Below are 22,508 nucleotides of genomic sequence, written 5' to 3' on the forward strand. Positions count from 1 at the left end.
AAGTGGCTGACGGGCAGCCAGTATCCACTCACAGGGCTCCCAGAGCTGGACCAACAAGTCCTTCACTGAAGTGGCCCATGTGCAGCCTGTCCCAGAGTCCCCCCATTCACCAGTACCCTTGCATCTTCAACCATACCACCCAGGCGCAGCTTTTCCTCAGTGCACTCAGGCTCAACTACAAGTCCTTCTTTCATTTGACCTTCAGCAATTCCCATTCCATATCACTTTCCATTCTGGCTTGCCCTCTGATTATTTCCTAGAACCCATCCCAGCTACGTTAGGCACTCTTTGAGAGTAGGAGTAGAGGCATGGATTATGCCAGGATGTCCAGCACAGAGGTAAGTACCTATGTATTTATAGTGGGAGCTCAAGAGTTGCTTGGTGATCTGTTAGCCAGAGCCTCTGGCAAAAGCAGAGATTGCTCAGAGTGCACTCTTTGCAATTTCAATGACTACAGCAGAATGAATGATTAGGAAACCATCACCTCATTGTGTTTCTGGGGGAGAAGAAAGGTGAAACCCTTATCATAATCCAGAACTTGCTGTGCCAAGTCAGGAGCAGGGGCAGAACATGAAGAACAGCACCACTCTGGCTCAGGTGAGAGCCTGAGATCCGACTCCCACTCCCTTGTTCCTGGCCTCAGAGCAGAGCCAGGGATCCTGCTGGGTCTCACAGGGTGCCATGTGCATTTAACTAATTAGTGTCTGTAAAGTGTTGCCCAAGTGCCAAGTGTAATTATTGCGACCAATCATTGCCCGGGGAGGCTGCATTCCAGCCATTGTTGAGGGAGGGACAGAAATGATAGTGTGTTCTCTGGGGGTCTGTGGACACAAAGCTGTTTTCCTGCCCTCAGAGGATCAGGCACCTGGATATAGCTTTCTCACACCCAGGGCACACCTGGGTGAGAATCCCCCCCATAGGATCCTCTTTCTCAGTAGATTCATTACTGCTCTGGGGAGAGGGGAAGGCATTCCCAAAGTGCACTGCCAGAAGCCAGCACTGAGTTTGCCTGGGTGTGTGTTTAGGCTCGAAGGCCACTCACAGTGACAGATACCTCCTCCTTTGGACCCCAGAGAGATTGCGGGCAAAATTTACATGGGATTTTCCTGCTACATAACAGTGTCTGAAATTTAACAGTATCCTCCACAATCATAATAATAAATTAAAAATAAAGTACTTTGGGGATCCCTAAATGGAAGTTCCATGTGGTTTTTATATTTAGAGTTCTGTTTCTCCTTCCTGGTAGATTTTATAAATACCATGGGGAATGCTGAGGAGAACTCAGTTTCCATATTGATTCTCTTTCTTTCATGTAAGAAACATCAAGAAATTTCGATCATGTGACCTTTCTCCCTGAAGGTTTATAGAATTATGTTTGTAGAAACAGAAAGGTAAATAGGAAAGGAAGAAAAGAAGGGAACAAAGGTGTGGACACAACTTAAGTAATATGTTTATTTTGAAAGAAACTCAATTCCATCTTATGTCTGGAGATAAATACAGGTTCATCCCAATATCCTAAACTTGCATAGTTGAAGCCTTGGGATAATACTATTTAACACTGGCTAACCACTTGCCTCGTGTCCAGCATGAGTCTAAGGTGCTTCGTAGGTATCTCATTTACTTCTCACATTAATGCTGGAAGTAGATACTATTATTCACTTATTTTACAGAATAGAAACTGAGGCTTATGGGAATTAAATACCTTACTCCAAGTATCAATCTGAGACCATAGCCAGGGCTTCTAAAAATATCACTCTGCTACCAAAGGCTCGGGCACACCGTAAATGGATATGAACTGCCATTTTTAAAATGGAGAGCCAGGGCCCTGTAAGACCCAGGGATCATGAGGATACTCTCCTGCTGGCTGACTCTGGACACCAGAGCAGCATTTCTCCCCCTCTTCATCTACTCAGGGCCTGTGCAGTCTCAGAAGCCTTATTGGTGATACCTTCCTGGTAGGAAGTAAGTATTGAACCTCTTTCCCTGGGTGAAATTTGAGTCTGTGTCCATTGTTTACACTGGCTCAGAAATAACATTAAAGATATTCTTTTATTTAAAAAAAACTTTCATTTACACATCTAGAGCAAAATCTCTCCTGTTGCAGACCCTCTGCTCCACTGGCCTTGGTCACCTGCCTGCATCATGTACTCTCAAAGCATCTGGAACTTTCCCTTCAGAAGGCTTGTCATGGTGTGGGACTCTGTTTTGACATAATTATTTGTCCAGGATCTCTCTGCCTCACCAGACTGCAAACTCCATGGGTTAGCAACTGAGTTGGTGTTGCTCTGCACAGCACCCCAAGGGCCCAGCACAATGCCTGATGTGGCACAGGCGCTTGGGTACTGCTGAAGGAAGGCAGGATGGGTGGTGAGAAAATGCTGCCACAAGCTGTAAGAGAAAACTACTTCTCTGAAACCTTTAAAGATCCAATTAATTTCTCATAGAAAATAAAAAATTTTCAATCTACCATTTCAATCATTTTTTGAAATGAGAGTAATAACTGACTCCCATTGTGGTTAAGAATGCTTGTTCTGGAGTCAGAGGGCCTGGTTCTCACGCTCTGACTTGGATCACCACTCACTGCGTAATGATGAGCAAGTGTTTTAATCTCTCAGGGTGGTTATTTCCTCCGTCAAGTGGGGCAAATACCAATGTCAAAGCAGTGATGTAAAACTTAAATGAGTTAACACAAGTGAGTGTTCAGACTTGAACCTGGTACATGGGAATCCAGAAATGTTGGCTTTATTCTCAGTATAGCTATCAGCTTAGAACTCACACAGATTCGCATGCTGCAGATTTGTATCATTCCTAAGAATTCATAAACTATGAAACCAAATTGAGGTCAGGTGTAAAGGCCTCTGGACCCTATATCCTTGCTGTCAGGTTTCCTTAAGAGGCCAAAGAGAACCTCTCCCAAGCCCAGCCTCCCAAGAGTCATTTATTTTATTGCAGTTGTTCCATGGTCTCAGGAAATGGAATTTCTTCTCTTCCAAGGCCTCTGGCTGTGTATAGAGACTTCTGCCTTCTCTACTGCCTGGTTGGATTACATGCTTCAGAAAGATGCTTGTAATTCAGAGAACCCGTGACTCCATGAGAAGATCAGGTTCCACTGAATATCAGTCAAGTTCTCCAGCATTCCCTCCCCCTGGCGCAGCTCTAGGACTCTTTCCCTGTATGCCCCTATATGCTTTACCCACCCTCCATATTCTGCCCCAGTCACCTCAAATGGCCAAAATTTCCAATTTAATAATAAAAATTCACTGCTCTAAGCACTTAACAGAAATGTTCATTGTGACCCACAGAACCCAGTAGGGCAGATGCTGGTGTCAGCTCTCCTTACAGGTGATGAAACCGAGGGGAAGCAAGGCTGCCTGGCGTGCCTAAGGTGCTCAGCTGGATAGCGCAGAGCCAAGATCTGAATTGGCCTCTGGGCCCTCACACATCACACATCACACAGCCCCTGATGGAAGGGCTCCTCTCCACCATCCCTGGAGAGCTCTCCTTGAACTTTCTCATTAGTCAAGAAAATGAGAGGCAAGAAGAGAAACAAAGGCATGTGCCCAAGCTGAGGCATGGAGAGGTTAGTGATGTGAGTAGGCGCTGGCTCTGGAGCTGGGCTGCATGGTTAGTCAGCATGCTGGATTTTGAGCTTACTCAACTTGAAGAGTAAATGGGAATGATAATAATTATACAAATCTTATGTGGTTGTTTTAAATGTTAACTTAAAATATCTTTGAACAGTGTCTGGCATATATTAAATGCTCAGTACTACTTTTCTACCTTTTTTTTTCTTTTTCTTTTTTTTTTTTTTTGGTCATTTTACATTCTCAGAAGGCAGAGGCAGCAATGAATGCTTTTGTAGATGATAGACTTGGAATCTGAAGAGTGGATCTGAGTGCCAGGTATCTTACCTATTCTGTGATCATGTACCCAGCATTTTTTCTCTCATAGGCCTCCCTTTTTCTCTTTTCTCAGCCCTAAAATGGGCCTGAAAATAATTTTACTCCTCTGAGATAGTGTCTGTAGCAAAGCTTTGTAAGTTCTAAATCTAAAATACTGTGCAAGTAGTAACTGGAGAATTATCCCATGTGTTGCTCAGGGCTTCTCCTAGGAGTAGGTAGATAGTTGCCTTTCAGAAGGTCTTCAGACTGCAAGCACCTCCGCCTTTTAGAATTCCACCACTGGAGCGTTATTGTCTGATTCCCAGGCTTTTTGGTTTTTGAGACTCTCCTATTAAAGAAGTCTCAGAAAGTAAGAAGTCTCAGGGATGTGGCTGCCGTCTCTGAGGAGCTGACATACTGTCACAGGGTGGACAGGTCACACTGAATGACTCACCCAGGAGGCAACAGCTGGGTCTCTGAGTGAAAGGGGCCAGGGGCAGGTTTAGTGTGAGGAAGAAAGGAAGACCATTCTTTTGGTTATCTCTCTCAGAAAGTGGAAACAGCTGCTCTGATAGTGACTGCCCTATCCCCAGAGGCAATTAGTTGAGCGAACCTCTCAATGGGGATGTGGTAGAGGGGGTGGTAATGAGGCAGAGGGGAGAAGCTACTTGATCTGGGGCTGGGGAATTCTAGTTTATCTAGGAAGGCAGTGTGCCATGAAGGAGGGAATGGGAGGGGCATGCAGGAGGGGAGAAGGACTGACAAGGGGGGCGCTGATGGAAGCCCAAGCTCGGCTCCATCGAATTCACTGCTTTGCCGAGGGTGGTCCCATCTCTTTGGCTGCTTTTGGTCCCAGGGCCTAGAACTGTACATAATCCACTTACGGTTACTTAATTCAGCAAACATTTACAGGGCTGAGAGTCAATTTTACCGCAGTGGACCCTGAAAAGTGGCATTGCCAGCGCTCTCGAGCCTCCCGCCTGCCAGCCAGCAGAGGGCAGGAGAGACACACAGATGCCAAAGTCCACACAGCCTGCCTGCTAAGCCTCCCGGCTGGGGAAACTGGGTCACTCGGTCCTGCCAAGTGGCAAACATCCTAAGAGGGGTGGGCACATGGGGCCTCTCAGGCTTTGCTGGGAGGGCCCAGATGCTATGCGACTGGGCCATTGGAGCTCTTAGGCCTTTGGACTTGCGGAAGAAAGGACGAGATTGGTAACACGAGATGGCTCAGGACTGGATGGGTATGCGGGTGGAGGGTGTGGGGAGGGGGGGAGGGGGTTGGTGGGGGCAGGGGATCATCCATGCACAGGGTTTCATGTAGCTGAACACACCGCAGGCCTTGTGTTAGACGAGATGAGGTGGCACGAAGAGCCTGCTAAGGCCGGGATGGGTGCGGTTTGCTTCAGAGAGAACCTTAGACCTCACTAAGGAGTTTGAGGCTCCCTTTAGAGCTGGGTTGCAACCTCCATTTGTAGGCGGGGGAAGGGCTAACAAGCCGGATGTAGTCAGTGGGTGCTGGACCTGATCACTCCGTGGTTATGAGCAGGTTTGAGGTCAGATTTGCTTTGTGTACTGGTTTTGCCATCTATGTATCATAAGACCTTGGGCAAGTCCTTCTCAGACCTCAGTTTCCTTTTATGTAAAGTGGTGGCACTATTACAAAGACAAAGTGGAAGACTGATGTGAGTGTGCCTGAGTATTCTTTCTCCTCCCACTTGCTCTCATCCTGGTGGGCACCATCTGCCTGGGATAACAAGGAAGAGAGGTCTTTCCAGCCTGGCAGTGAGGGGGGGATGCCCACTCTGCTGTTGGTCCTGGCAGGGTGAGCTCCTCCTGCAGGGATGATGTCCAGGGAAGAGCCCACAGGGAGGCCTTCCCCCACACTCCTCTGTACCTCACAGCAGAGATCTGAGGGCCTGGGAAAAGCATGCTCTGTCTCCTTCAAGCTGTGGTCTCTTCAGGTCCTTGGGGGTTGAGGAATTGGACAGGTGGGGCAGACCTGCAATGAGAGGGGACCTGGAGGATGGAATTGGAAAGGAGACACCCCTGAAACTCCAATTCCTCCATGGACTCTGTGATGGTTAAAAGGGCTACTTGAACCTGAAAGTCAAGGACCTGTTTGTGCATTCTTCCTGCGTTTTCTCCACTCACCTAGGGCCTGGAAGCAAGGACCGTGCTCCCTCCATCCAGTAGAGGGGCGCGGGCTCTGGCACTGCTGAATGAGGCTCAGTGCAGTGCTCAGTGCTTGTTGGTTGTTAATAAGGAAGGAATCTTGGAGAACTTACATGAACCCCCCAGTTTTACTGATTTTTTTAAAAGCCTCAAAAGCTGCAGCTCAGAGAACAGTGGGGCCAGGGAAAAGATAGTGGCTGCCCTTTTCAGTTGCTTCTAGAATCTTCATCTATAACTGTTAGGAGAAAGGAGCCAGATCCCTGCAGCAAGCTGCCCAAACCTAGGAGTGTCCCTCTCTCCTGAGACATTTTTCTTTACATCTGCTCTGCTTCACCTCTGGCCACTGCTTCACCTCAGGTGTGAGACAGACAGTTCTTCCAGCCCCAGCCTGGCCTTTAGGGCTCCAAGGATCAGCCAGAGCTTCTGAGGTTGAGGAGGACTGGGCAGCACAATGTGACAGAGCCAGTTCTCTGAGGTGGAATCCCAGCATTGTCATGTACCTGCTGTGAGATCTTGAGCATACCTCAGATCCTGAGCTTCAGTATTCTCATCTATAAAATGGACACAACAGTTCTATTTTCCTTATAGATACCGTTCGTTCCAGTCCCTTTAACCTGCAATTGGAAGCAAGAATAAACTAAGCAGCCTTCTTTTTCCTGGGGAAAGCCAAACAGCAACACCCAAAAGGAAAGATATAGAAGCGGACTTTGGAAACTTCCAGTCAGAGGCACTGGAGCTATTGGGTGGTAGAAACAGCCCTGGGCTGGAGAACAGGGCTATGGCCCAGTCCATGTGCCCCCAGATTGCAGTGTGACCATATCCTAGTTGTGGTGGCTTTGGCTCTTTGTATCCTTGTCTGCACAATGGAGAGGTTGAGCTTGGTGATCTGTAAGGTTCCTGCAACCCTGCAGCCCCTGGGATTCCTAGCCGCTGAGCTGGGCCCTCATTTCTTGGGATGCAGCCCAAGCCTCACACAACCCCACCAGCTAAAGAAGCAGCCCCATGGAAGCCCCTGGTTTGCTGGTTTGTATGCTTGAAGGATCAGACAACAGGAACTCTGGCCTATTTGCATCTGGTTCCAGCCAAAACTTTTCAGGGAAGGAAAGGAAGTGCAGCAGGGCTGGCAGAAGCCGGGAACTCACATTCTGTGACCTTGTTTTGAAATCCACAACCTCAGCCACCTGGGAGATGGTGAGGACCTGAAAGGAAACAATGGCCAGGGATCCAGGGGGAGTTTCCTGTTTGAAAGCCTGGATTCCATGTGGGGGGAAAAGTGTTGGTAGGAGGAGGCTCTGCAAAAGCATACAAGCCAGGGCCAAAGCAGGTCCCCCACCACTGCCTCAATCAGTCAGTAAACAGTGATTCAGCACATCCTCTGTGTGTGGCACTGTGGTAGGTGTGGGGGTGTCATCAGAGGGGCCAGATGGGGCTGACATGGAGGACACTATGACCCATGAAAAATGTATGTGGTGTGGACCACAACATGTGAGGAGTAGAAGGAGGAAGGACTCAATCTCAGGGGCCGCCAAGGATGCCCAGGAGGTGGCCTGGAGCTGGCTGCTCTCCTCTGTCAGGCTGGAGATAGATCGAATTCTCCTCCCTCCGGCAGTGAACCATGGCAGCTACCCACCCACCCCACTTCATTCATTCAGCAACTACTACCGGCAACAGCTGACTCTGTACAGAGTGCTCCATGCATTGACTCGTTGCTCCTCATGACTACTCTCTGCAGTCATTAGAGGCTGGTGTTGATTATGATCATCCTGGTCTGCAGACAAGCGCACTGAAAACTGGTCAGAAGTGCCTCACCCAGGTCACCCAGCTTCTGAGGCTTAGAGCTGGGATGAATCCACATCCAAATATTATCAAACCCTATGCCCACGCCAATAAGATGCCAACTCCCACTGTCCTCTTTTTGTCTTGTAACAGGGATAGGTAACACCTCCCTTAACTCCCATCCTATGCAGACTGGGAAGATTTTGCCAGAAATGCAGACTTTCCAGAGAAAATCAGCTGCTTTGGTTGCCTATTGCTGCTATGAGTGGGAAAAGAGCTCAGTATTTCAGGATCACCATGAGAGTGCCCGGTGACCTCCTCCTTCCACAGATACTTCAGCTTGGGACCTGTTGTCCACTGAGGTCTCCCTGGATCTTGACGTCTCCACATCCACTTGGCAACTCCACTCCAGGACTTCGTGGCGACTTGTACAGAGGAAAACCCATGGACCTGCAGAGCCAGACAGAGCCCACTGGAGTCCTGGTGAAGGCCTCTCTGTAACCAGATGACCTTGAGCAAGTCACAGAACCCTCTGAGCCTGAGCTCCTCATCCATTAAAATAATGAAAACAACTGTGCCAAACAAAACTTATTGCTTGGTTCTGAGAACTGAAAGAGTTAGCCCATGTGAGGCCACCTCACTCCAAGAAGATACTCAGTAAATTCTATTCTTCATGGGGTAGAAATGGGGGACTTTGTGGCAAGAAGAAAAGTTCTGGGACTGATAATCACTGAGCACATAAAATGTGCTGGTTACTATGCTCGAGCCTTTATTTGTGCCGTATTATCTCCATTAAGCCTCCCAACATGCTTATGAAGCAGGTAGTATATATTTCACCATTTTGCAGATTAAGAAACTGAGACTCCAAGATATTAGGTTACTTGCCCAAGGTCACAGTGATCAAGAATCTGACCCAGAGCCCAGGCCTAACCACCTAAGATGCTCCACAACAATTGCCACCTTCCTGCAGTGACTGGACAATTCTTCCATGAAATACACTCATTCTATCTTTTGATTTTTGTTTAGGTAAGCAAGACCCTCCTGAAGGAGACTTCATGTCCATCACGCTAATCATTACACCTTCTCCTAAGTGTTCAGAGCACTGGGTTGTATTTACTCTTACATTTTCCATGTTCTATTAACACATCTGTCTCTGGCACTAGGCAATGCTCTTTGAGGACATGGACAGAATCTTGCTTTATTTCTCTGTTTTCTCTCCAACTATTGCTCACAGTGCTTTGCATACTATAGGCTTTTGATAAATATTTGTTGACTTGAGGTGGGTGTTAGGCAGAATGAGTAGAGAGCATGACTGACCTGGGTTGGAATCCCTACTTGCCCTGACTGTGTGACCCTGGGAAAGTTACTCAACCTCTCTGGGCTTCCCTCAGTTTCCTCACCTCTAAAATAAGATAATAGTATCTACCATCATGGGGTGCTGTGAAGATAACATGAAAAAATACAGGCAAATTATTTACATGGTGCCTCTCACAAATTACACACTCAGAAAGTGATATGTACTATAACACCTGATGAGGTGGATGGTGGTGACAAGGTGGCTGGGGGGACATGCAGAAACATGGGTGCTGCCAGCGACCACACTTGTTTGTGTTTCTGTCTTAGGGCTCAGTGGACTAGAGATAGATAAAAAGGAAGGAGATATTTTAAGGAAAGTTCAGTGAAATGGAAAGCAGCCAACAAAATGAGTGAGGTGCTGAGGAAGGGGGGAAAGACTTGTATAGGCATGAAGAAGCCGAAAGCAGCATCCCAGAGACTGTCAAGGGCAGAGGAAGAAGCCTGGAGAAGAGAGACACATGCCCACTCAACCAAAATAAGAAAAGGGCAGGGGGTGGCCGGGAGGACATCACAAACTAAGGTAGCGGTGGAAGAAGCAGTTTCTGGATCCAAAAGGCATCTCAGAAAGCCAAAATGAATGAATAATCCAGGAGCTGTTCATTTATGGCTTGATGGCCACTTGACTGAGCCTCTTCAGCTAGTTTAAGAAATTTCTAATGCACTTTGAACTGAGAAGTCTTCAAGTAGAGCTCGCACTTCACACAAGACCCCACCCAAAAGGGAGCAGACAGCAATGGAAGCAGAGGGACCTGAGACCCATGGACACAATCTGTGGAGACTGCTGCCTGCTCTCAGCTCTGGATAGGGGAGCAGAAATTTGCCAAAGACAGTGTGAGGAAGGCCTCTGTTGGCAGTGCACTGGGTCTCTGTCAGATCATGCAGGGGCTTTCTGCAATTTAAATCAAAATTTGCTGACACGGGGCCTTCTACCTGCAACAAATCAGGGGAGGGAGGAAGGCCAAACATAGGAGCTCCTCTTCATAATTCAGAAACCGGAGGCTGCTCTCAGCTGGAGTCCTTGCTTTTTCCTCTGACCATCACTCAGCTTAATTCTCCACAGCGAGAGGGAAAAAGCTTGCCAAGTGGCAGGAGCCAAGTCATTAACCAGCCTACAAGGGCAGAAATGGTCTTCCTGGCCTTGGGACCTGAGCGAGATTGTCCAAAGCAATTTGCAGACTAACTTGAAAGGTGACATGGGGAGGGAAGTGGCTGTGAAGCAAAAGTTCCCTCATCCACAGAACCTCAGGCAAACATGCCTGGCCTGTGATTAACCAGCAGTAACGCCAGGAGCTGGAGCCCGAAGGAGCACTTCCAGCCAGATGTGAGGGACCCCAGGGACAGATGGCCCCTCTTGCTCCAGCGCAGGTTGGGGGTTGGGGTAGGGCTCTGCTGTATACAGTTACTCAGGGACCCAGGTGGCCCTGGTTTTGCCATCTTCAGCCCAAGGCTGCCTTTTGTTCCAACAGCCAGCTGATGGGGAAAGAAGACAGAAACTGTGCCTGAGACATCTTTGTAGGCAAGCCTGGAAGTTGTGCCCATTCCTTCACAGGCCATTAGCTGGAACTCATTCCCAGGGACACAGCTGAATTTGCAAGGGAGGCTGCAAAATGAAGCCTAGCTGTGTGCCTAGGAAGGAGATGTAATGGATTTGGTGATCTCTCAGCAATCTGCCACATGCCCCAGATCACACAGGACATTTGGTGATAGAAGGTTGGGAGGAGGCACATGAGAGATAAACAGATTGAAGACACAGAGTAGGGCTTGGGACAACAGCCCACCTTGGGGTAGCCTTACTAGGTGCCCTCTTCCTTAGCCTTAGGAGCAGGGGACTCTGAGGGGAAGACATGTGATAGGGAGAGTCAGGTACGGTTCAACTTGGAGCACTGGAAGAACTGGGAAGCTCTGGTCCTGGGGGAAGGGGTGCTGCCCAGTCCTAGAGAATGCTCTGCAGAGAAGGCGAGGGCCTGGTTACTCAGGGTGACCTCTGGGCTCTGACAAGACAGATACAGGGAGCCATAGGTCTGGTCCAGGTCACCAGTATAGGAAAGAAGCCCAGGATGCCTACCTATACTGCATTCCCCACATGTAAGTCCCCTGTGCCCCATCTTTATGGAAGGGGAGCCAGGGAGCCAAGGCCTAGGAGGACCGGGCAGCCTGGGCAGGGGTCAACAGGCGAGAGGGGTAGCCCTGCTCAGGAAGGTCAGGCCAAAATGGGAGAGTCTGGGGAGGAGGCACTGGGAGGGCAGAGAGGGCACTACAGGACAGGGAAGTGGGAACTGGACAGCTCCAGGGTAGAAGCGGTGTGGCTCTTGCTGCTCATGCTGATACCGCAGCTTTGGGTGATGCAGATCTATCCGAGATAACTTTCTGCAGTGAGGCCAGCGCTCTCCTCCAGCACTGTCCATGATGGGAATCACTAGTCACGTGCAGCCATGAGCACTTGAAGTATGGCTAGTTCCCCAAGGAACTGAATTTAAAATTGTATTCTACTTTAATTAATGCACATTCAAATTGCCACACGTGGCTAGCAACTGCGTATTGCACAGCACAGGCATAGTTCTGGCCCAGGGGAAGTAGTATGTGGGTTATCAGTAACTTTGGCAGAATCCTCACTCAGCCTGTTACCATTCCTGGGCCATCAGCTCTCTCCCAGCTTTGCCCTGTAGATGAGCCCCCAGGTGGGAGGGGGCCTGGTTCTCCCCTCGAGTTTGGGTGCATTTTGTCCTCTGAGATGTTCATTTGCTCTCATCCCTGTGGGTCTCTGAGACTGACCAGCACGGTATGGTGAAGAGAGGCTAGTCAGAGTGCCCAGCAGCAGGGTACTGTGCACTTTGTTGCCCTCGTTCTGAAGCTCCAGAAGGCATTTGGCCCCTGCATTCTCCGCCTTTGGTTTCAAGGCTTTGGGCTTTGGTTGCTCCTCCCCTATAGGCAGAAGTGCCAAGCCGGGAGGCCTGGCTGCTGCATTCTGCAACATACTGAGGGGCAGTGTCTCAGCTCAAGGATGGGAAACGTAGTTGCATCTGCCACTCACTCACTGCTCTGTGCTCAGACTGTCTGAACAGCAAATGCCTTGATGCCCTCCCCACCTTACTCAGCAGCCATGCCTCTGTACTCTGCTTCATTCTGAATCACCAGCACTTTGCTCCCTCCTAGCATATCTCCTCTCCTGGTTCCCAAAACAGCTGAACCAGTTGCACTTGGGAGCCTATTGTCACTGTCTGTCATCCTCCCTCACTTCAAAATATTGAGGGAGAACATTATCAATAGACATGACTGTCCATCTCTGTCGCTGAGGGACCCCCAGGCCAGGGCTGCCTTGCTGGTACTCAGAGCAACATCTGAGTCCCTGGAGTCTTCTCTGACCTCAAGACTGCCCCCTGCCCACCTCCTGGCCCTGGCATAAAGTTGGAGGGGCAGGACCTACATCAATCCCTTCCCTTCTTTCAGCATAGCCCTTTCTCCTTTACTCCTTCTCTAGGCTCCTCCCCTCTGGGGAGAGTCGGTTTTCATCCTCTCTATAGGATACAAGGTTGGCTGGCCCTTAAAACAGTGAAGATAGTGAGAGGGAGTTCATAGGAGAGACGGAGCACAGTGCGGCTTGGGGCCCGTGGACTGGAGCCCAGGTGGGTCTGGCCTGCTTCCTGTCTCCCTACCTGGAATCTACTTTTCCTCAAGCCCAGGCTTTTCTCCCAGCCTTGAAGGCCACCCACTCTCAGTCTGCCTGAACTGAAGCCATCCTCGAGTCCTGGCTCAAGCCCTACTTGTGATCTCACTAGACCTTGGAACAAGTACCAGGACGCCATTTGCAAAGGGCAAAGCTAAGGTATACTGCCCTTGGTCACATCTTCCATCTTCCAATGGGCCCTCAATGTCTCCTTAATAAAGGCCAGACTCCTTAGCATGACTTAGAAGGTGTGTCCCAAACCTTTCCTCTTCTCCTGCCTCACAGTCTAACCAGGCCAGGATCCCTCTAGTTCAAGCATGAGGTGTGACAGCCCCAATGGAAGGCCTTTTCCTCTGGGCAGAGCCAAGACCATTCACAGTTCCCTGTGATTTAGCCTTAAATCCACTCATTTCTCTTCTGCTCAAGAAACACCCTCACTCTGCATCAACTTTCTGATCCGCTTGGGCACACCACCTCTGTAAAATATTCCTTGTCTCTCTGATGCCAGACAGCTGGCAGTTGTCCTTCTCAGTTCTGTCAAAGCATCTTTGTGAGGGTTTGTAGTTTTAATTTCCTTATCTATCCCCACACCGACCCCTAGCACCCAGGACTCAGTGGGGCTCATTCATATCAGCCAGGTGACTGGCATGCAACCCACCCTGACCACCAGCCTGGGAGGCTTTCTCCCTGCCTGAAGCCAGATTGTGGGGTCTGGCTCAGAACTGCCAGCTGAAAGAATGAGCGAGGACCCACAGTTGCTATTGTTTACCAAGTGCCCCTCAGACATTGTCTGGTCCTGAAAGCTGTCATTTCCCAGTGCGGCCTCTACTCCCAGCCCTCTCTTTTCAAGGATGGAGACCCAGGTGGGGTGGGATAGTCTCTTCCACAGAGCAGCTGCTCTGTAAATATTTATTGGATGATTAAACTCCCGGTGCTCAGCTCTCAGGGTGAAGCTGAGCTCAGATTAAGGTATGTTGTTTTATTCGTTGTTGTTTTCTAGCTCACAGGGAAGTGTAAAGGATAGTCTCAGGGACATCTGATGTGATCTCAGGACACATCTCTACCCAGGACGCTTCTCTACCCATTGCCCCCGTATGAATCTAGAGTCAGAGATTTCAAGGCTGGGGCCAGCAAGCTCTCGCCCACCTCTGGATTGCTCTCTTGGGACCATCTTCCCACAGCCTCCCCCGTCCCCAGGAGCAGCCAAGACATCTTATTCATGGATGCTCCTTCTGTGGAGGGCTTTGGCAGTGGCTGCTCTGCTACCATGCTGCCACTCGCTCAGCCAGAACCCTGCCAGGTTTCCTCCTCCACGCCTGATGGTGTACCTGGCTGCATTCGCAGCCTCACTTGGGATTGCTTTCTTTGGTTCCAAGTTGAGCTGCCTTTCCTCTTCTTCTTTGAAGGAACACCCATGGTGCCTGAGCTATTGCCAATTTGCCACCCGACTGCTTGCCCCCCTAGCCTTCTCCCTGGGTGCATGTCCTACCATGCCGCCAGGGCCCTCCTTGCACCATCGTCAGTACCAAACCATTTGGCTTTCTTGAGCCTCGATGGCACGGGCATGCATTGCCTTCCTCAGCTGTGCTGTGGATTCCTTGAGAGCAGACCTCGGGGCCAAGTGCAGCTTTGTAGCCTCCCACATTCTCCACATTCTCCCACAGGACCTTGCACATGTACACTTTAATGCCTTGTTATTGATTACTCAGAAGAGCAGGCTCATTAAAGGGTTTGTAATACCTGGTTTCTCTTCCATTAGGACAAGGGAACTTGGGATCTCTTCCCTTAGGACAGTGTTTCCCAAGGTATGTTCTGTAGGTTGCAGGATATTAATAGGTCTTAGAGGGTAAAGAGACCTATGATCAACTAAAACACATTTCTTAGAGGTCTTAGTATGTTATTGTATATTATAATTTTCCAAGAAAGAAGATATGGAAGGCCAAGACCCCCATGGATTAGGGCCTGCAGACAAAGGACCCTTAAGACAGTACTCAGGATAGTGGAGAAGGTCTGTTTATCTCAGATAAAGGATAGACAGTAACTGGCTAGGGTAAAGATTAGAGTACAGCCCACAAGTAACGCCAGCCTCACAAGGATGCCCTGTGGACCATAGGGCTCACACAGCTGATGTCAGATGGGGACCCATGAGGCAAGGAAGCATGAGTCTCCTCACTTGCAAGGTCTTAACTCACCCCAACCCCAGGGGATGGTGGATTGTCATCAATAGCTTAACCAATAAACCCTTCACTCAAACCAACATACACTTGGACCCAACAGCCAGATTCCAGATACAGAGTTTCTAACTAAGCAACAGAACTAAGAATTTTCCTCTAAGTCAGAACTTCTATGCAAAATAGGGGCCTTTCCATGAGGTTGGACTGGCTACAGTCAAGCAGTTTGGCCAAGAAACACTTTCCTTCTTGAAACACTCAGAGATTCTGCTCTGCCAGTTACTATTTGTGGGGTATCTAATCTCTGAAATGGGAATATCTGTCTCACAAGGTCACGGACAGGATGAAATGAAGATGTGTGTTAGTGTATTGTGTAAAACCCATTACTCCTGTATGAATTTGTTGGGCCCGTGCTGTGTGGCTCTCCATAAAGAATAGCTGCCACTCACCAGGAGCCTATTGGATACCACAGAGTCTCAGCACTTTCTGTATGCTATTTAATGTAATCCTCACAATAACTTTGGGGGGTTGGCTATTATAATCCCAATGTTGTAGATGAGGAAACTGAGGCTCAGAGATTTGAGGTTTGCCCAAGTTTATATACCTAAAGTGGCATTCAGAAAACGTGAACTTAATCTTATCATGAGAAAAAAATTCTGTAACTCTGTATGATGATGGATGTTCACTAGACAGACTTATTGTGGTGATCAATTTGCACCATAATCAGATATCCAATCATTAGGTTGTGCACATGAAACTAACAAAATGTTGTACATCAGTTATATCTTAATAAAAAGAAAAAAGAAAACTTTAACTCAGAGTCAGATCCAAAGCCCATGTTCCATGCTCTGAATGTTAGGAGTTAATGATGCTAGTTCTAAAAAAATGAAAAGACAAAACCTACCCACACTCAAGAACAAGCGAACAAAAACAAATGACAAAAACACTACCTTTAGGCTATACTGAATGTGGTTCTAGATTACAAATATTAACAGTATTAATGTTAATCTTTAAACTTAAAAGTAGTAAATTGATGTTAAAAGAAGTGTATCCGATACCCAGAAAATGAACTAAGATACGATATGAGGAGGAGCTTCCGGCATCAGCACTCTCTGGAGGACTCGTGCCGGGGGATGAGCATCAAAAAGCTTCCACAGGGATCCGGACGATGCTGCGGTTGTGGCTGCATCCAGCCCACCGTCTCCTGGACTTGCCATAAGAAGGAGGAGGGAGATGTCTAGGCTGGCATGTGCATACAGTGAGACAACGAATTTGACCGTATCTGTACTGTTGGAACTCAACCAGGAGTTGGGAGGGGTGCAAGGTGTAGCACTCCAAAATCTCATGACTATAGACTATCTATGGTTAAAAGAACATATGGGATGTGAACAGATCCCAGAAATGGGCTGCTTTAATTTGTCTGATGGTTCAAGTACAGTTGGACAATATCCATCATATCATAGATAAATTTTCACAAATGCCTAGGGTGCCTAAATGGTTTTCTTGGATTCACTGGAGATGGATGGTAATTATAGATTTGCTTTGTTTATGTCACCGTATTCCTATTATGTTAATATGTGAGTGCAAATTAGTTAGTAGTTTAAAACCTATACATGCTTAAGGTACTCTACAAGAAGATATGTCAAAGAAATAATCAATCCTCCCATGTTTTCTTCCATATGCTACCTCTATAGCTTTCCTTCTTCCTTCCTAATTACAACCCTTCAATAGAATTTGTGCCTCATATCGAATTTACCGAGTATCATAATTCCTCCAGGTGGTAAAGATACCTCGAGACAAGTGCTGGGCATAGAAGCCACAGGGCATAAATCTGCAAAGAAGTAAAAAGCTAACCTTTGCAAACAATATGGCTTCTCTCTCACTTACCAACTTTACATTTCCCTGTATGGCCCCGGAAGATGACTGGTTAGCCAGAGACGGGTAAGATTCCTCAAGGGAGGAACAACCTAAGACAGGCACAGTCGCAGGGGGGCCATCAGGTGAGAATTTGGGGATCAACAGAGGTGAGGCTCAGAACCTCACCCCCCCTGCTTTGAGAGAAATCTTCTGCATCCGTGGATGTCTTGCTGCCCTTGTCTAGCCTGGATTAATACTTAGTCCATAGGCACACACCTGATCATCTGATCATCTACATTTGCCTTCTTACAGCACTAAACTATGTTTTCTACCTTTATCTTGCATCTACCTACCACTTCAGCATTTTATTAAAAATAAAAATAATAATAATAATAGGAGAAATGTGGGATCAACATATAAATCAAGTACAAAAATCAAACGAATATTCATATTTGACCTGATTGTTTATAGGTCATATTGCATGATCAAAACCGAAAGTTTCTGTGATGACTGCCCTTGTACTGTTCACCATGTAAGAATTTATTCACTATGTAAGAATTCGTTCACCATGTAAGAACTTGTTCGTTATGCTTCAGAAGATTGGAGACTGACGAGAATTAGGCTTGAGATGGATTAATGATTGTACATTGAGCGTTGACCCCCCTATACTGAATTTTATTGTTGTTAACAACCATTTGATCAATAAATATGAGAGATGCCCTCTCAAAAAAAAAGAAGTGTATCTGAAGTGTAGTTCCACTAATTACTGGTGTAGCAATTCTCTTGCTTGTCTCCCTGTTTTCCGACGCTGGAAAATAGAGGAAATTGCCACCATTTCCCAAGGCTGTCGCAAGAAGTAAATTGACCTAGAATATGCAAAAGCAGCTACAACAGTGTCTGGCACTTGGCCGATGCTCAACAGTATAGCTGAATGGGATTCCTCATAGCTTATAATCTAGCAATGACACTCATGAACATGCTGTAGATGTACGGATTTTTAACACTGAACTTAAACCAGTGAAGACATCAGGGCTCATTTTTATAACTGTGTTTGAACAATCGGTAAAACAGAAACAATTGTATTTTAACAGACATGTCAGCTAAGACATGAGGGCAGGGCAGGAGCAAGGGAGAATAAACTAAGGGTTGAGAGCACCTGGCAGCCCAGTCAAACCTGTTACCAGCTTTGGGCCCTTGGGGAAGTCAGCCTCTTCATGCCTGTTTCCCTGTCTGTAAAATGACAGAGTAGTTGTGAGGATTACAAGATTGAATAGATGCAAAGCACCTAGAACATTGACTGGCACAGAAAAGTGCTATATAAGCATCCCCCGATCCTCTATCAGCTGTCTTTCCCTCCTCTAAATGCTTGTAACTCATAAATGCCAAGAACAGCTGTGACAACTCTCATGCTTTGACATTTTTTTAGTGTGTACATGTTTTATCACTCGTACTAGATCTAAGCAGTTTGAGGGCAGGATGCTGTCTGATTCAGTTCACATAGGGCTCACACCAAAGTAGGGCCATCTGTGGAATCAGTGAAGAAACCAGTGAAATAACACAGCCCTGGGGCCCAGTTCTGAGGGGCACCAGGGCCATCTGCTTCCCCACCCACACACCACATGGCCAGGTCCCTTCACCACACTGGCACCCCTGGGTTTCTCTGCTTCTTTCCTCTTGCCCTGGCTACGGAGGTCCCGAGAAGAGCACTTGTGCTCGGGAAAGGCTGACGGAGGCTGTAGAGGCCCCCCTACCACTCCCCACAGCTCTTTGGCCAGTTAGCTGCACCTTGACACCTGGCAGATTCACTGTTCAAAGGCACTGGGCATTGTGATGTAACATAGTGTCCCCTGTAACCACGCACTCTCTGAAAGTCCTGCATGATTCCCCAGGCACCCTCTGGGACACACCTCAGAAAGGATTGGCATGCGAAGTCATTAGCTACAAGGCTCTCTGCAGCTCAGGGCAGGCAAAGTGATCAAGGCCCTGAGGGAGCAGGAAGGGGTGGAGGAAAGGAGGCAAATTTCTGGAACCTGGGAAGTGGGCTTGCTCTCAACTCGCCAAGGTCCTGGTTGTTAGGGTCTGGCTCACAGTGTACCGGAGGGGAAGGAGCTCCTGAGATCCTCAGTATGCAACCCACCTTGGGAAATGACGAGAGATGGCAGCCCATGCTGTTCTCACATCCTTTCTGTGCTCATTCCTCACTCCTGTCTTCCTATTCTCTTCCCAGCCCTCTCCACTGATGTTCAACACATTGGCCATCCTTTCAGGAGGCACCTGGCTCAGCTGCCCAAGCCCAGGTTTGGGGAAAGATCAGACCTGATTTCAAATGTGGACTCTGCCAATTATTGTTCATGTGATTCTGGCCAAGTTTCCTAACCTCTCTAGGCTTCAACTTCCGATATTACTAATGTTACTATTTTAATATTACTAATTTCACAATATTGTTGAAATTGATGAGGGCTAAGTTAAGTCTCCAATGTTTCCCAGCACACAGTAAGTGTTCAGCAAATTATTCTTTGGAGATGCAGTTCCAGGTCTAGTCATATTGTACAGTCTCCCTTTCCCTCTGTTTTTAACCAACTGAAAGCCAGCGAGTCACCACAAGTCATCAGGTGGCTCAGGGGAGGGATGGGAAAGCAGGACAGTCCTTCCTGCTGTCTGGGTGACCCAGAGAAGGAGGGCCAGGAGAGCCACAGGCAGAATGCTTAGTTGAACCCTGTGTCTGTAGGCTTGTGCTGGGCAGGGGCAGTTGCCACCCAGCCTGAGCCGTTCCCCTTTCCTGAATTCACCCCTCTGGATTAGCTGTCTATCTCCCTCCCCCAATTCCCTACTTGCCTCTCTCCCCCATCTCTGTGGTGCTCCACTGGGGAAAGAAACATTGCAACACTGATACCAGGAAAAATCAATAACTAGCAAACTTTTGAGGACAACTCTTTGCCTGGCATTTTGCATGTCCTACTTAATCTCATTATCATAATTCTAAGAAGAAAGTGCTTTTATTATCCCCATTTTATAGATAAAGAAACTGAGGTTCAGAGAGACCCAAAAACACATCTAAGTTCATATAGTTAACAACTGGGGATGTGGGGTTTGAATTAGTCTGACTCCAGGGCCCACCTACCATGAGCCCAACACCTTACTAGGTGCCTTAACTTAAATAATTTCTAATCCTCACAACAGCCATAGGAGCTGGATATTCCCTTTTTCCTAGGAACACAAAGTTAGAAAGGATAAGTGATTTACCCATAGTTTTACAGCTGGTAGCTGTGGAGCCAGGATCCAGATCTTCAGCCTATGTATTTTCGCCATTCCTCTCTGCCTGAGTGCCTCAGATTCAGCAGAACTTGGAAAGGGGATTCCAAAGGGAAGGAAAACTGACTTTAATCAGCACCTAGTATGTGATCAGCAACTTCAAATAAGGCACCTCATTTAATCCACACAACCACTCCCTTAGGAGGGTATGATTGGCCCCAAGAAGAAAACCAGGCTCAGAGAGTCAAATGACTTGCCGAAGATCACACAGCTACAGGCAGTAAAATCAGGATTTTGGCTCCAAGGACTTGCTTTTTCTACTGGGGTATCCTCTACAAGACCCCTTTCCTGGCTCTGTGATTTTGCTTTACTCCCAATCCAAGACCCATTTTCCTGCCCCTCTGTGCTTCAGGACACTGACCTCTATGGATGCTATCACAGGGCTCCTTGCCCTCTGCATTCCAGTTTGGATTAGATCAACAGGAAGGTTTGGTAGGAGATCAGAAGCACTAAGAGAGAAGTCAGAGTATTTGTTCCACTAGCTCCTTCCCTGCCTTGCTTTGCTTCTATGACTATAGCTCTTTCTGGTGGCCCTGTTACGTGGCTCCAGCTCTTACTGGGTCCTGAGAAAACACCATTTTGCCGAGTACCTTTTCAGGCCTAGGAGTAGAAACAGCCTCCTGCTGTTGCTCTAGCTGCTGCTGCATTCCTTATTGGTCTTCTAACCCTGCCACTTCTCTGCCAACAGTCCCTTCCTTCACTTACCTTCATAATCCCAGTTGAGTGTCCTGTTTCCTGCTGGGGCTTGAACAACATCTATCTAAGGTTACTCTTTTTGGACTTACTTGGAAGGAAGGCCACTGGCTTCTCTGCTGGTCAGACAGGTCCAAGACTTTCCCAAACTAGTTAGAGGATAAACAAGACAGAGGCCAGGGACTGGAAGTGGGCTCCCTAGGCTATCTCTGCCTCCATCTGCCTGGAATTACACCTTGTGGCACTTCAGCCTGACCATGTCATCTTCAGTACTGGGGTTCAGCTAGAGAGTCTCTCCACTCCCTCCCATCCCTGATGCCCCAGGTCTGTAAGCTACTTACACAAGGTAAGGAAGGAACTGGCTGTCGTTGCATAGCAAGGTGATATGTGGACTTGAACTTCTGGATCTTAAATCAGTTGCTGGTTCTCTGTTTTACTCTGCATTGTTTTCTTTCACAGTTCAATAAATATTTCATCAGTGGTGACTCAAAATAATCACCCTCCTTCTATGCCATCCCAGAGAGCTCACACCCTAGAAACTGTCAGCACTCTTTAACATGTTCTGCCGACTTGCCTATCCTGGTCTTCATTCTTTCAGCAGCCTCTGGTTTTTCTCACATGAGAGAGCTGGTTGAAAGCCACCATTCCCAGATGCTAATGGAGAGAAGAGCTCAGGCAGAAAGGAAGGAGACTGATCATCAGGCAGAAAAGGGCACATGGAGCTGCCTCTCCCTACCTGTATAAATACCCAAGAAGCTAGATGTGACTCTCTGGGAGATCAGCTGTCTTCTGGGACAGAAATACTTTCATTGATTTCATACATACTCCATTCTGGAAAACATGGTCCTTGAAATAGCCTCAGCTAATCCTTGCCCTGGGTTGTGAAAGCTGTCTCTGAACCCCACCCGTCCCTTCCACTTAGTGGATTTGGAGAAAGGGCTGGAGACAGGGAGAGAAGGACGCAGGGCCCAGGATGCAGTGGGGTGGAGCAAGCAGAGACTTGGTGAGGGTACACCTCTAAACTCTTGGGTGGCAAATAGAAAGGCCTGTGGGGGTCTATGCAGGGGCAGAAGAGGGGGCACAGGGCAGAGCCCTCTTGGTGCAGGCACTGTGCACAGAAGGAAATATGCTTCCTCTTTACCTCTCCACTTTTCCCTTTTAACAAACACTCTTTTCCTGTTTACACATTGGAGGCCCTGCCTTGAGAAGGTAGAGAGGAGAGCCCCCAGCAGCTCAGGAGGCCGATGCTGGGAGGGAGGGAGAGGAAACACCAGGAGGAGTAGCAGGAGGAGAGACCCGTGCTGTGTCCTGGGGGGAGGCAGTAGACAGCTGGGATGTGTTGGCAGACTGGTCCAAGGGGGGCGCCTGTGAGGGGAGCGGGGGCTGCTGGTAGAGACAAACAGGGCAAGGAGAATGGGGGAGCTGAGGTTGGGTACAAGAGGAGGGGGCACTGTTCCTCCATTTCCCTGTGGGCTTTTTCTGTTTACTGAGGAATTATTGGCCCCAGAGCCACTCAGTTTCTCTGCTGTACGCTAGAGATGTCACTTAATTGCCTAACGATTCTGCCTTTGTTGGGGTTTTTCCTTTGGAATTTGCTCAAATGGCCCAGCTTTACTCTGACTGCTG

General features: G+C 48.0%; 1 long non-coding RNA gene across 1 annotated transcript; it reads right to left on the reverse strand.

The window, feature by feature from the left end:
* Positions 1 to 2,711: 2,711 nt before the first annotated feature.
* On the reverse strand, positions 2,712 to 21,632 carry LOC140848946 (uncharacterized). Its single transcript, XR_012130281.1, has 2 exons — positions 21,224 to 21,632; positions 2,712 to 8,279 (listed from the first exon to the last, which is right to left on the reverse strand). It is a non-coding gene; the product is annotated as an uncharacterized lncRNA (long non-coding RNA).
* Between the last annotated feature and the right edge of the window lie 876 nt (positions 21,633 to 22,508).

This window comes from Manis javanica, chromosome 4 (genome assembly GCF_040802235.1).
Source record: "Manis javanica isolate MJ-LG chromosome 4, MJ_LKY, whole genome shotgun sequence".
NCBI lineage: Eukaryota > Metazoa > Chordata > Mammalia > Pholidota > Manidae > Manis > Manis javanica.